Source organism: Helianthus annuus, chromosome 14, assembly GCF_002127325.2.
Source record: "Helianthus annuus cultivar XRQ/B chromosome 14, HanXRQr2.0-SUNRISE, whole genome shotgun sequence".
In the NCBI taxonomy this organism is placed as follows: domain Eukaryota; kingdom Viridiplantae; phylum Streptophyta; class Magnoliopsida; order Asterales; family Asteraceae; genus Helianthus; species Helianthus annuus.
In genome coordinates, this window is record NC_035446.2 from 152797428 (window position 1) to 152810068 (window position 12641).

General features: G+C 36.8%; 2 long non-coding RNA genes across 3 annotated transcripts; both read left to right on the forward strand.

Annotated features, from left to right (window-relative positions):
- Window positions 1-425: 425 nt before the first annotated feature.
- On the forward strand, window positions 426-3293 carry LOC110904406. 2 transcript variants are annotated; one of them, XR_002572507.2, is made up of 4 exons: window positions 426-591; window positions 726-784; window positions 1313-1490; window positions 3078-3293. It is a non-coding gene; the product is annotated as an uncharacterized LOC110904406 (long non-coding RNA). The 2 variants fall into 2 exon arrangements; XR_002572506.2 differs by having other exon boundaries at window positions 428-591; window positions 1324-1490.
- Window positions 3294-9591: 6298 nt separating this feature from the next.
- On the forward strand, window positions 9592-10754 carry LOC110906101. The gene is made up of 3 exons (XR_002573659.2): window positions 9592-9643; window positions 9775-10192; window positions 10562-10754. It is a non-coding gene; the product is annotated as an uncharacterized LOC110906101 (long non-coding RNA).
- Window positions 10755-12641: the final 1887 nt, after the last annotated feature.

The window sequence follows — 12641 nt, forward strand, 5'->3', positions numbered from 1 at the left end:
ATGTGTATAGGGTGTTTGTGCTTTTATATTTGTATTGTTTACCATGTACTCTTTCACCACTAATGTTATATTGGTAGTTTCATTCCGAAAAGAGCAGTGGCAAATTTATCTAAGCTAAATACAAATAAGCTTTTAGTGTGGTAGCAAACTAAAAGGGTAGTTGCACGGTACCCCTGACCGCGGAAGGGATCTCCCTTCTCAGTTCACCACCCGACAAGGTTCCCTGGCGGCAAATACCCATAGCCATCAAAGAGGGGTAAGAAACATGTTTCGAACCCAAGACCTTGAGTGTCCTTGGTCCGGCTTTAAAGCGGGTGTCGGTGGCCACCAAAATGGCACTAATAGGAATTGAACTTGGGTCTCCATTAGAGAACCCAAGTCACTCCACTAGGCCACTTGTGGTGGTTAGTGTGGTAGCAAACTAGCAACATGAAATTTTAATCAGGTCGTGCTAAACCTCCCCTCTGCCCGTACGGCCTCTAAATGAAAAGTTTATCAGGGTTTAGTGTGTATCATTCAACAATCGAACAAATCAATCGCTAGAAGTAAACTCAACCGAAGAACTCAATCGGTACAGATCAATCGCTAACGGTATGATTCAACCGATTCACACTATTTTTGCCCTAATTTCAGTATGGTCAATCGTTACCGTATCGTCATCTCTCAATGTTTTTGCTCTAGTTTCAATGTTTTTGCCCTAATTACGTAACATTTTTCCGTTTCAGAGATTGCGTCTTAAGCCAGAACCTATCCATCGGAGTTCCTGTACGATTATGTAAGCCTGGTTAGTAATCTCGATTGTCAAATTTGTTCGATTGTTTCTTGCATATAATGCTTCGTATGAAATTGTTTGAATCCGATTATTAATATGTATATTGATAACAGTTTAAGATTCTTTTGGCGGTTTGATTGCAGAAGTATGTGTTGTTACTTGTTAAGTTGTTGAATCAGATGTTTAGCTATTGTGAAACCTAATAATGTTGATCGTACTACAATATTGGAAGAAATAGAACTGTTTGTTAGGGATATTTGTTGAATCCGATCATCTGAACTGTTTGTTAGGGATGTTGATAGTACTACAATTTACAGCCATCACTAACATTGGAAGACAAGAATTTCGAAATTGTTTGTTAGAGCCATGTGTTGATTCACAATGTCACATAGGTTTTGTGCCAAGTTTGTCATTGATCCAGTTGAGATAACTAGTTAGGGCGCGTCGAATAAGAGTCCAGTGGTTTGATAAAATCTTTTTAAGTTTATCAGAGCTATTTTTTCTTATTTATATCATGTTTCATAACTTGGTTTAAAAAAGCATGCTTAAAGTGTGAAGCGATGAAGCCTTTGGAATAGCGCTTTTTTCGGTCTGAAGCGTCATAACACGTGAAGCGCTTTGAGGCGAGCTTTAAGCGCGATACCCCAATCTGCAGGCCGGTCAAGGGGGTAATAGGCCGCAGCAAGGTGGTGCGCCTTACATGGGTCATGGTCGCTAGGTGAGCAAATTCTGCTATCTTTACTAGTATGTATGCTTTAGAATTGTTGGTTTTATTGTGTGCGTAGGGTTGCTTAGTTTTCCTTTAAGGGCATGGTAGTTTTAAGGCTATTGACAATTTGACATGCACAACTTTTTTGATGTGGTATTTCATCATAAAAAAGTTTTTACACAATTATTTGTCTGCAACTAATGTTATAGTTATGTTGCATGCTAAGAAGTTTAGGAGAAAGTTGTGGAACATAAAAGGTTCTTTCAAAGGTTGTTTTATGATAAAAAAATGTAACCTATCTGTTTTTATGGATGTGATCAGGAAAACTTTACCAGCAGTCTATATATTCTAATTTACATGATGATTTTTACTACAATATATTAAGACACTGAGTTTTGGTGCATCATTAATGCATCATGATCAGTGGCGAAGCTTGAAAATTTCCATCGGAGGGTCGGAAGTCACCGGACCTAAAAGTATATACCTAGAATTTTTTTTTATAAAACCGGGGGTCGAAAACGTATATACCTAAAAAGTTCTATACGAAACGTACATACATAACACTACTGAGCGAAAAATTCAGGGGTCCCCCGGGCCCCTTCAATGCTTCGCCCCTGATCATGATCTTGCTTCTGAATTAATGTTTCTTCAACTGATGCGTATTTTTTTGTGAGGTTTTGTGTTCTTTTTTAACAAGTTTTATAGCAGTAGATAGATAGTTCGAGGTTATTTCAAATGTTGAAAAAAAATTAATTCTCAAACACGATGCGTTTTGGAGTTGGCGCATGTGAATCTTTTGAAGCAAGGTTGCTTTAGTGGGGCTTACGTTGATTCATTAGGGTGTAAGGAGTGGTTAAACACTTGAGAGTGGCAAACTAAAAAATCAACCAATGAGAGTGTGCCATGTCAAAGTGGTAAACTATGCTCAAAAGTGTTGGCAATGGTTAGACAGGTGAAGTGGTAAACTATTTAAAAAAAAAGAAAAAGGTGTGATTGGTTGAGATTGGAATGGACCCCATCCCACACTACACCGATTTGGCAATGAAACCGAGCGGCAAAGGGATCGGCGGTGGTGTTGCCGCGCGGCAAAACCCTTTGCCACTCCCCTTTGCCGCACCACTCCGGACACCCTTATGCATTACACTTACTCGTGCAATCATGCCTCACTTTATTGTTGACCAAACTTTGACCTATAATATATGAGTGTGTATTATCTCTATGCATGTCTCAAAGTTATTTGCGCTTTTTTTAGTATAGGTATCTACTTTTCTCTGTGTTATTTAAGATCATAATTATTTAGAAATGTACAATTAATGGTACTAATTTGAGTCAGTGAAGTATATTCTTTTGTTTCTCATTGAGGTATATAAAGTTTGAATTTTTGTTTGTGGTACACGTTGTTAGCAACTGATACTTATTTTTAAATGATGTTTGTACATTCTTACTTGAATTTATGGGCAAGAATTGTATATGTATCAAACATATTCTTTACAGTCATGAAGGTTTTGTATTTCAGTTTCAGTTGACAAAACTGTTTTCAGCTGGGAATCTTGTTTTTTGAAATCAAGTTTTTATAATGCCATATTGATTGTGCAGATTCCACCATGTTTTTGTTTTGGACGCCGCTGAATCTTCTCAAGTTCCAGCAAGTTATGCAAAAGAAGTCTTTATTATATGTTGCAAAAAGTTAACTTTGCCTAAAGAGCAGATTTGTAAACCCGTATTTTCTTATCTTTAGTTACTTGAACTCTTTTAAAACAATGTAGTCTTTTGATTCTTCTATTATGTTTTCCAAAAAAAAGTTTGTAGTTAGAAGTTTCCCAAAAAAGAAGCGTTTAATGAAATGAGTCCGCATGTAGAACAGTTACTTGATACGCATCCGTATCTTCGTGATGTTATTGTTCCGGTTGGTGGGACCATAGTGGGAACTTTTGCTGCTTGGGCTGTGCTTGTTGGTGCATGTTTGTGACAACAGCTTAGATTTGGTCTTTGGATATCTTGTAATTAGTTAAACGATAAACAGTTAGCGGGTTTAGCTTTGTAATAGTTAGTTGTAATGTTTGGGCTAACTAAACCCAAGGAATTGGGTGATGGGGGCGAATTGGGCCTGTCCAATTCGCAGCCCAGGAGTGTAAACCTAGCCCACTTGTAAACCTTGTGTTATATAAACAAGGTTAGACATTAGGGTTGAGGTTAATCAGCCAAAACAGTTTGTGAGAAAGTATTTTCGTGAGAGCAATTAGGCTTGGACGAAAATTAGGGTTAGGGTTTGATTGATTGTAATACGTTTGTTTGATAATCAATAGAAACCCGGTTGAAAGTGATTTGCTGTTCTACACGTTTTCTGCTACAATCTGATCTAGAGGATTCCGCACTCTAGGTTAGATAGACGATTCTGTAACGATCCATAACATCAAAGGGACCTACAATTGGTATCAGAGCATTAGGCTCTTGATTGCTCGGTTCAGAATTATTTGCTGCAGAAACAGGGAGTAAAAATTCGAAATTTTTGAAACCTGATAATTAGGGTTTTAAAATTTTCGAAATTTTGGTGTGTTTTGATTCTGATTTTTTGATTTTTGTTGGCTGTTTTGATCTTCTGGTTTGTTTGTTTGTTGGTTTGCAGGTTTTCTGGAAAGATTTGGCTGATTCTGGAATAGTTTGTGGCTGATAGACTTGAAGATTCGAAGACTGTTCTTCGTGTTCTTCGTGTTTATTCAATCAGTTCTTCATAATTTTCGGTTTTAAGTTGCTGATTTGGTGCTTTGATTTTGCAGGAAGTTGTTAGAAAATCCAGAAAATCATCAAAAATTTCAAACAGATTGACTTTCCATAGTTACTGGGCGAAATTGGCTGTTTCTGGCGAATTTGTCTGATCTGCGAAATTAATCAGCAAACTTACGGGCGAAATTAAATCCAAAGGCGACTTTGGTAACCGTGAAAACTTTCCACAGCGAAATTATCACGGTTTTTCGGCGAATTTACTGGTCGTCGTACAAGCGAAATTGACCAGCGAATTTGGCGAAATCTGAAGCGAAATTGAGCGAACTGACCTGACACAGCGAACTACACCAGCGAACTTGACTTATCAGCGAAATTGTCTGTTGAACTGCATCAGCGATATTAAGCATACATTAGACCAGCGAATTTAACTGATCACCTAGAGAAATTAACCTAAAACCAGCGAAATTAAGAGAGATTTAAGTGGTGGAATTTCAGTTGGCAAGCGTCGGAAATTTTTCGGTGTTTTGCAAATAGAAATTGATCCGTAACTCGTTAGACAGAACCGTTTGCACCGTTGAACTCGTGTGATTTTTAGGACAAAAAAAAAAAATATCCCGAATTCGGTTTTTGACATTATATATCATTGGATTCGTCTTTTCGAGACGATTCTAACGGTATAATTTGGTAACCACTGTTTTCGGACAACTTTTGTACGGTTTTATCAGTACGGTTACGGTAAAACGTGTTTAAAGATGATTAAAGTGGACAATGTCGAGAAGTGGCCAAAGCTTACAAATGTTAACGAATATGCTGTCTGGAAAGAGGAGTTTGAATTGGCTGTGAAGAGCGAAGATACCAGAATGTGGTATTGTATTATAGATGGATACATGGCTCCTACACGTCGTGTTGAAGGAAGGACAAAAGTGATTTCTTATGACAAGATGGATGAATCTGAGAAACTGATGGTTGATGCTGAGAAGAAAGCTTTAGCAGTGATAAAGATGTCCCTGCCTGAGGGAATTAAACATACCATCAAGCACTATGGGAATTCTTATGATCTGTGGGAAGCTTTACGAAAACGCTATCATAATTCATCAAGACAGAGTGTAGGAGATTGTGCGTTAGATGAAGAAGCAGTTGCTGTGAAAGAAGAGAAGAAGAAAGCTCTTGAACAGAAGGCTGCAGAAGTTTCAAAGTGCATGAATGGTGTGAATGAACTTACAACAGAGGTGAAGGTAACACCAGAACCTGTAAGTCATACGTGTCATAATTGCACTGAACTACAGAGTGAAGTTGACAGACTATCGGAGCAAAACAACATTCTGTTAGCTGATTTGGAAAACCGAAAAGAGTTAAATGTTCTTTTGATTAAAAGAGAGTCAAACTGTTTAGAAAAACTCAAATCAAATGAACAGGAAATTAGCAGTTTAACAAGCAAAGTCAATGAACTGTTACAGGTCATTGATTTGGCTCGTGAAACTGTGAAAGAAAAGACTAACGAGCTTTCAGAAAAGTGCACAGAATTGGCTGATGCACAAGCCAAAATTGTAGAACTTCAGGGGAAGTTACATAATTTTGGGAATTCTTCGTTAGTCAGAACTCAAATTCAAAAAGGTTTAAAAAGGAGTAATGATAAAACAGGGGTGGGGTTTGCTAAAGCTTCACCTTCTGAAAATGAAGACTACTCATTTTTGCCAACTGAAGATGAGCTAACTGATTTTATAACCACTGCACATGTAGTGGATCCGATAGCTGTGGACTTGCCAAGTAGTCCAGTTTCTTTGAAAGAATCTGTTGGGTCTAACAGTACACCTCATAAAGTGGATGAGGATACTGAAGACAAAAAGACCAACACATTTAAAAAGGGATCAAACAAAGAGAAAATATCATGTTTTAAATGTCACAACAAAGGGCATGTGGCGAGTTGTTGTCCTTTGAAGAAAGGTAAGCAAAAAGTTGACGAAGTTATTGACGGGAATCAGGTTGGGTCAAGCAATAATGTGAAATCAAGTTGTCAGCCAAAGAAATCTGAATCCAGTTCAAAGACTTCAAATAAGAAGTTTTCGAAAAAGAGATCGTGCTTCAAATGTCACACCAAAGGACATGTAGCTAGCTGCTGTCCTAACAAAAAGAATGAAGCACAAGTGAATGAGAGGAAGAGAGAGAAGTCACCAGAGAAAAGTGGTGATAAGCAGGAGAGAGAGTCCAACTCTCCAAAGAAATTTGCTCCCAAGCAACCACAAAATGTTGTTGTTGGTGTAGATAAGGCTGGAACAGGAACTCCACAAGTTCCACGTTTTCAAAGAAATCAACAAAGATTTCAGCCTAGATCTCCACCAGGCAGATATCAGAGACCTAGAAGCAGTTCACCTAAAATGAACAATTTTAATGGAAATACAAATAATTTCAGAAGTCAAGGTCAATATCAAAATCGATACCAGAATAATGGTGGTCGAACTTTCTATAACAATGGCTTTAGAAATTATAACAATCAAGCTTCTTGGAATCAAAATGTAAGGTTTCAAAATCAAAATTTCCAAAGGTCAAATTGTCCAAATGTATATAGGAACCCTCAGGACCAAAGGCCTAGTGGAAATCAAAATCAAATTCCAACAGGTCTGAGATCCAAGACTCCAGTTAGGAGTAATGGATATTGGATGGATGTTCCAGTGGTTGGTGAATTTGGACGACCCAAGACCATTAAGGCTTGGGTCCCTCAATCTAACTAATTTCTTAAGTTAGTGTGTGCAGGAGCTGCTAAGGAGGATTATCAACTTTGGTTGATAGTGGCTGCTCTAGGCACAGGATGGGGGATGTGAGATTGTTGATATGTATATTAAATGATTTAAATTGAAGCTCAAAGTGCTTAGTCGACACAGAGGATAACCTGGCAGATCTTTATACTAAAGCATTTGACAGGGCTCGCTTTGAACACTTAGTCGAACTCAACGGGATGAGGAATCCTGAATAACTGGTTTTTCATAAGAATTTTTGTAAATAGTTTACTGCTTTTCTTAAAAAAAAAATCAAAAACATAAAAAAATAGAAAATCAAAAATGGGTTATCACTATGTGAAAAGAAGAAATGATAGTACATCAGCAAGTTAGACTGTCACACTGAACTTGAAATTAAATTGCTTAAGTGTGATAGCAGCTTCATCATATGATGTACCAGTAGGCAAAAGCATGAAATAATCAACTTACCAATGTGATATAAACTTAAATGAACTGAATATGAGTGGGGAACATATCAGTGATGTATGGTTTAATGACCTTAATTCTTGCGTTGATAGATTGCCAAAATCTGAAGTTTTGGGTCTTTATACTGTTGTTTCAACTAGGGATATCTTGGCTGTCTGTCTGTTAGAACTAAAATTGTACATGACCCCAGGAAAGATAGTCACTTGGAATTAGCTCATTTCTATTTGAATGTCTGTATATTTCCCGATACACACAATTTTGATCTGATTCTGAAATCTTCTCTGAAAAAAGTCGTGTACCTCCTCTGCTGCATCCAGATATATGCTGACCTGGAGGTGCTAGGCAACGACAGCTTCTGCTGCATCCAGATACATGCTGACCTAGCTGTTCGTTGTCGCGCTATAGATCTAATACACCCGAAAGAGGCCCTCAAGTGCCCAAAAGAAACCCAACAAACCTATATCAAACTGAGAAAATCTCATTTGATCTGTATATTATACCATCTCTACTAAGATCTATTCTTTTCTCTTCTCAACCTAATCCCAGTTAAGATTTCAGAAATCTGGATTGGACTTGTGAAAATATGTGGTAGGGAAGATACTTGCATGATAGAGTGTGCTGTTTATATTTCCAGGATTTGATTAGTATTTATTTGGGTGTTCATAGTTAAGCAATTAAAACATGATAAAACAGTTTATATGCAGAACTAGACACAGTCAGGATATCTTAATGTATGAATTCAGTATACTCACCTACTACGATGAATCTTTATGCATACCTTGATCGCGGGGGTATATCCTGAAGTGGGACACGCTCGTATTTCAGTAAATAATATTACCTTAACGTATCATATGGTAATGGTACTTGAAATGTTCATGCATTTTGTTTAAGTGGACAAACATACTGGTAATCGTCTTGAACTGCTTTTCACGAAAAATTAAATAAAGAATTATATGATTGTGTGAAACAGTTTGATTGTGCTGATATGATCTTCTTACCAGTGATTCTCACAAAAATAGAGTGTTTATTTCTTTTGTATTTACTTGCTTTCAGAAAATATAAAAAAATCCAAAAATAGTGTCATTTTCTGTTTAAAATTCTTAACGTACGGAAAACTGTTATTCTTGGAAGAATTGTTACCGATAGGGGGAGACGGTGTTAGAAAGTGAGTTCAAAATTTTCAATCAGACAGGTTGTTCTTGTGTGTTGAACAAAACGTTTTTGCGTGTTGGTGATGAAATTGAAAATGCTTAATCTGCAATACAGTTTAACTATCTCTTGAAAAATAATAATTTATTTAACTGTTGTTGAAAAATTCTTATGGTTTCTCGAGATGTTTGTTTTATAGTATACAGATTGAAGCAGTTTGTTGCTGAGAAGTTGCTGTGAGGTGTGAAGATGAGAGTTTGATTGGCTGCATGGTAGAACCTCCTTTCTATATTGCAGACAAGATTGAAGAGTTTGAAGATTGCTGTGCAAATGCTGAACTGGAGTTTACTCAAACGCTAACGTGTTGAAGATTTGGTGATTGGATGCATCAGCTTAGGGGGAGTCTGTTGCTGACAGTCTGTTGCTGACAGAAGCTGTTGAAGCTGAAGCTATCCAAAGACCAAAGACAGTGCAAGATTACTTGAAGATTGCAAGAAGACTGAAGACAAAGTTTTGACTCAAGACAAAGTTTTTATGAAGCTATTGTCAAGGGGGAGTTTGTTGGTGCATGTTTGTGACAACAGCTTAGATTTGGTCTTTGGATATCTTGTAATTAGTTAAACGATAAACAGTTAGCGGGTTTAGCTTTGTAATAGTTAGTTGTAATGTTTGGGCTAACTAAACCCAAGGAATTGGGTGATGGGGGCGAATTGGGCCTGTCCAATTCGCAGCCCAGGAGTGTAAACCTAGCCCACTTGTAAACCTTGTGTTATATAAACAAGGTTAGACATTAGGGTTGAGGTTAATCAGCCAAAACAGTTTGTGAGAAAGTATTTTCGTGAGAGCAATTAGGCTTGGACGAAAATTAGGGTTAGGGTTTGATTGATTGTAATACGTTTGTTTGATAATCAATAGAAACCCGGTTGAAAGTGATTTGCTGTTCTACACGTTTTCTGCTACAATCTGATCTAGAGGATTCCGCACTCTAGGTTAGATAGACGATTCTGTAACGATCCATAACATCAAAGGGACCTACAGTGCTGCCGAGAATCTTTAGAAGGTTTCACAAGTACTCAACGGAAGGGCCAGGTACGTTCTTACCAGCAGGATCGTTGTGGAGTGCGGTACCTTATGAGAAAAGCTTTTTGGCTACTTTTACAAGTTTACTATTATTTTTGTATTAACTATGATAAGTAAGTGTTTTGTCGTGTGCTTTATAGAGGAGTGGTGGTAGCACCAACAACGATTGCGTCACAGTTCATTGGACCTGCATGGAAGGGTGCTGTTATAATTTCATTTGTGTGGTTTTTGCATCGATGGAAAACAAATGTTATCACACGTGCGTTGGTAATGAAGTATGTAGAGGGTGTTGACTGTGATAAGCTGTTGACTTTGGACAAGTTCTCTTCTGTTGGCGTGTTTGTCCTTTATTACAATGAAATTTGTATAATATAATTATGTGTTTATCCCGTTAGGTTAAATATGAAGGTTTCCTTGAGGAGAAGTATGGGAAAGAACGTAATAAACATCCAAAATTTGACAAAGACTTGTGGTCACAAGCTGAGGGCAAGAAGAAAGGAAAAGTGTACGGGTTATGCAATGATAGTGGTGTGTGTACATAGGAGAGAAGACCCTGAGGTATTTTTAATCCTTTTAGACTAGTAACTTTTGTGCATTTATATCGTTTCCCACTGTTATTATGTTTGTTTGGTTTGAGATGCTTGTTTTTTATTGTTAGGTTTGATGCTCTTAAATTAGTGAGAATGTTAAGGAATTTCATAATGATTTGATTACACCTTCTTTACGGCTTGTTTCAGACAAAAAAATGTTTTTAAAATTAGGTATAATTTCCTTCTTAATATGTAAACAAACTGGAACATGCTATCTAGCTTCTAGCACTTGAATTGTAGCTCACAGTTGTATTTTGTTTTCTTTGCAACCAATTTGACCCATTATTAGTTTTCGTTAATTCCGATTTCTTGATTCTATTCATTGGTTATTTTGTAGATTGAAAAGTTGAACTTAGTTATCAAGGAGCTCGTTAAGGAAAAAGATGAAGAAAAAGAAAAAGAAAGGTTCAATGGAATTATTGCGGGGTTGTTGGCTGACAAAGAAAAAGATAAGGTGGATTAAGATGCGTTGCTTGATAGGATGTCACAAATTGAAGCTATGTTAACAGCTACAGTTCGAAGATAGGCTATACACACTTGGTTCTGAATGTTTACATGTTTATCTTATTAGGATAATTTTAGTTGGTTTATATTTTAGTTGGTATTTTTTATATGCTTTTGAAAACAAGATGTTTTATATAATTATGGGATTTTATTAGACTTTTTTTATATTATTTGTAGTTTTATTGATATGTAATTTTGATGAAAATAGCAGAGAAAAGAAATCTGAATTAAAAACCAATATTCCATCAGGATGGTAGCAAATAAATGGTAGCAAATGGTTGCAATTTTGTAAAAAATGCTGGCAAAATGGTGGCACTATCATGGCTAAATGGTGCAAATTGTGTGAAAAATGATGGCTAAATGGTGGCAATATTGGTGGCTAAATGGTATTAAAATGTGCAAAAACTGATGGCTAAATGGTGGCAATATAGGTGGCTAAATGGTGGCAATATCGGTGGCTAAATGGTATCAAAACGTACAAAAACCGATGGTTAAATGGTGGCAAATCAGTGGCTAAATGGTATGAAAACGCGTCACAACTTGGTGGCAAACTCGGTGGCAAACAAGGCGGAGCGTAGCAAACATGAAGCGGTGGCAAATAATTTTAACCAATTTTGTGGTGGTAAAATAAGGTAGCAAAATACTACCTCCGTCCCATTAAAAGTGTCCTATTTTGAATTTTCAAAGTCTTTATTTATAAACTTTGACTTTAATTATATATTTTTGTGTTATATAAAACTTGACGAAAATTAACCTGATAAAAACACTTGTAAAACACACTCAAATCATATAACTTTCATCAAGTATTATCTAACAAAAACAAAATTATTTAAGGTCAAAGTTTACAAATAAAGACTTTGAAAATTCAAAATATGACACTTTTAATGGGACGGAGGGAGTATAAAAATGGTGGCAATTTGGTGGCAATAGGGCAATTGACACGGGTGTTTTTGTCACCATATTTTCGGTGGCAAACTGGTGACAATAAGGAAATTGCTACCATTTTGTAACCAAAATTTACATGACAAAAACCATGTTTCTAGTAGTGAGTCTCACTGGAAGAAGTCTCTCTATCCCTAGGGGTAGAGGTAGGTTGTGCTTACATCCCACCCTCCTCAAACCCTACCAATAGCTTCGCTATTTATGGGATTTTACTGTGCATGATTCATTGTAGCAAGTATATTGGTCGTTTTTATTTCTAGTGTTGCTTTAGACTTTAGAGTCAAATTCTAATACAGGAGAATAGAGTTTTGGATTTCTATTTAATTTGTTTGTCCACTCCATTTCTAGAAGCATTAATATGTACACAGATTGGATTCGTACATCAAGAAAAGAAATAAACGCTAACGAAGTTTTTCCAAACTTTGACGACTAAAAAAGGGTTAGTCACATTGTGTTTATGTCATTCATAGGGTGTAAACAAGTCCAAATGTTTAAGAGCTACTCGGGATTGGCTCGGTTAAAAGCTCGGACGAGTCAAGCCTTAACGAGCGCGAGCCTGAAATACAAAGCTCGTTTAGGCTCACGAGCCTAAACGAGTCCAAATCTTTTCAGTTTTTTTATATATTATAATGATAATAATGATTAAAACCGACTCCTAAAAAGCCCAAGTCAGTTTCAACTTAGCCTCATATGATTTAAACTAACATTGGTGAGCCGAGCTAATAAAGACTCAAACCGAGCTGAGCTCAAGCTTCATAAAACATGACGAGCCAAGATCCAGCCTAGTCAGGCTCGGCCCGGTTCATTTACTTATATATGTAAACCACGAAGTAGATTTAGCCACTGGTTACATATGAAGATTGGAAAGATGAAGACAGGACTTGCTTCTTTAGTGTGGTTGAATTATTATTATTACTGTTATTGTTACTAGTACTCCATTCATTCTTGTGGTTCATATTTGCTTCAATGGG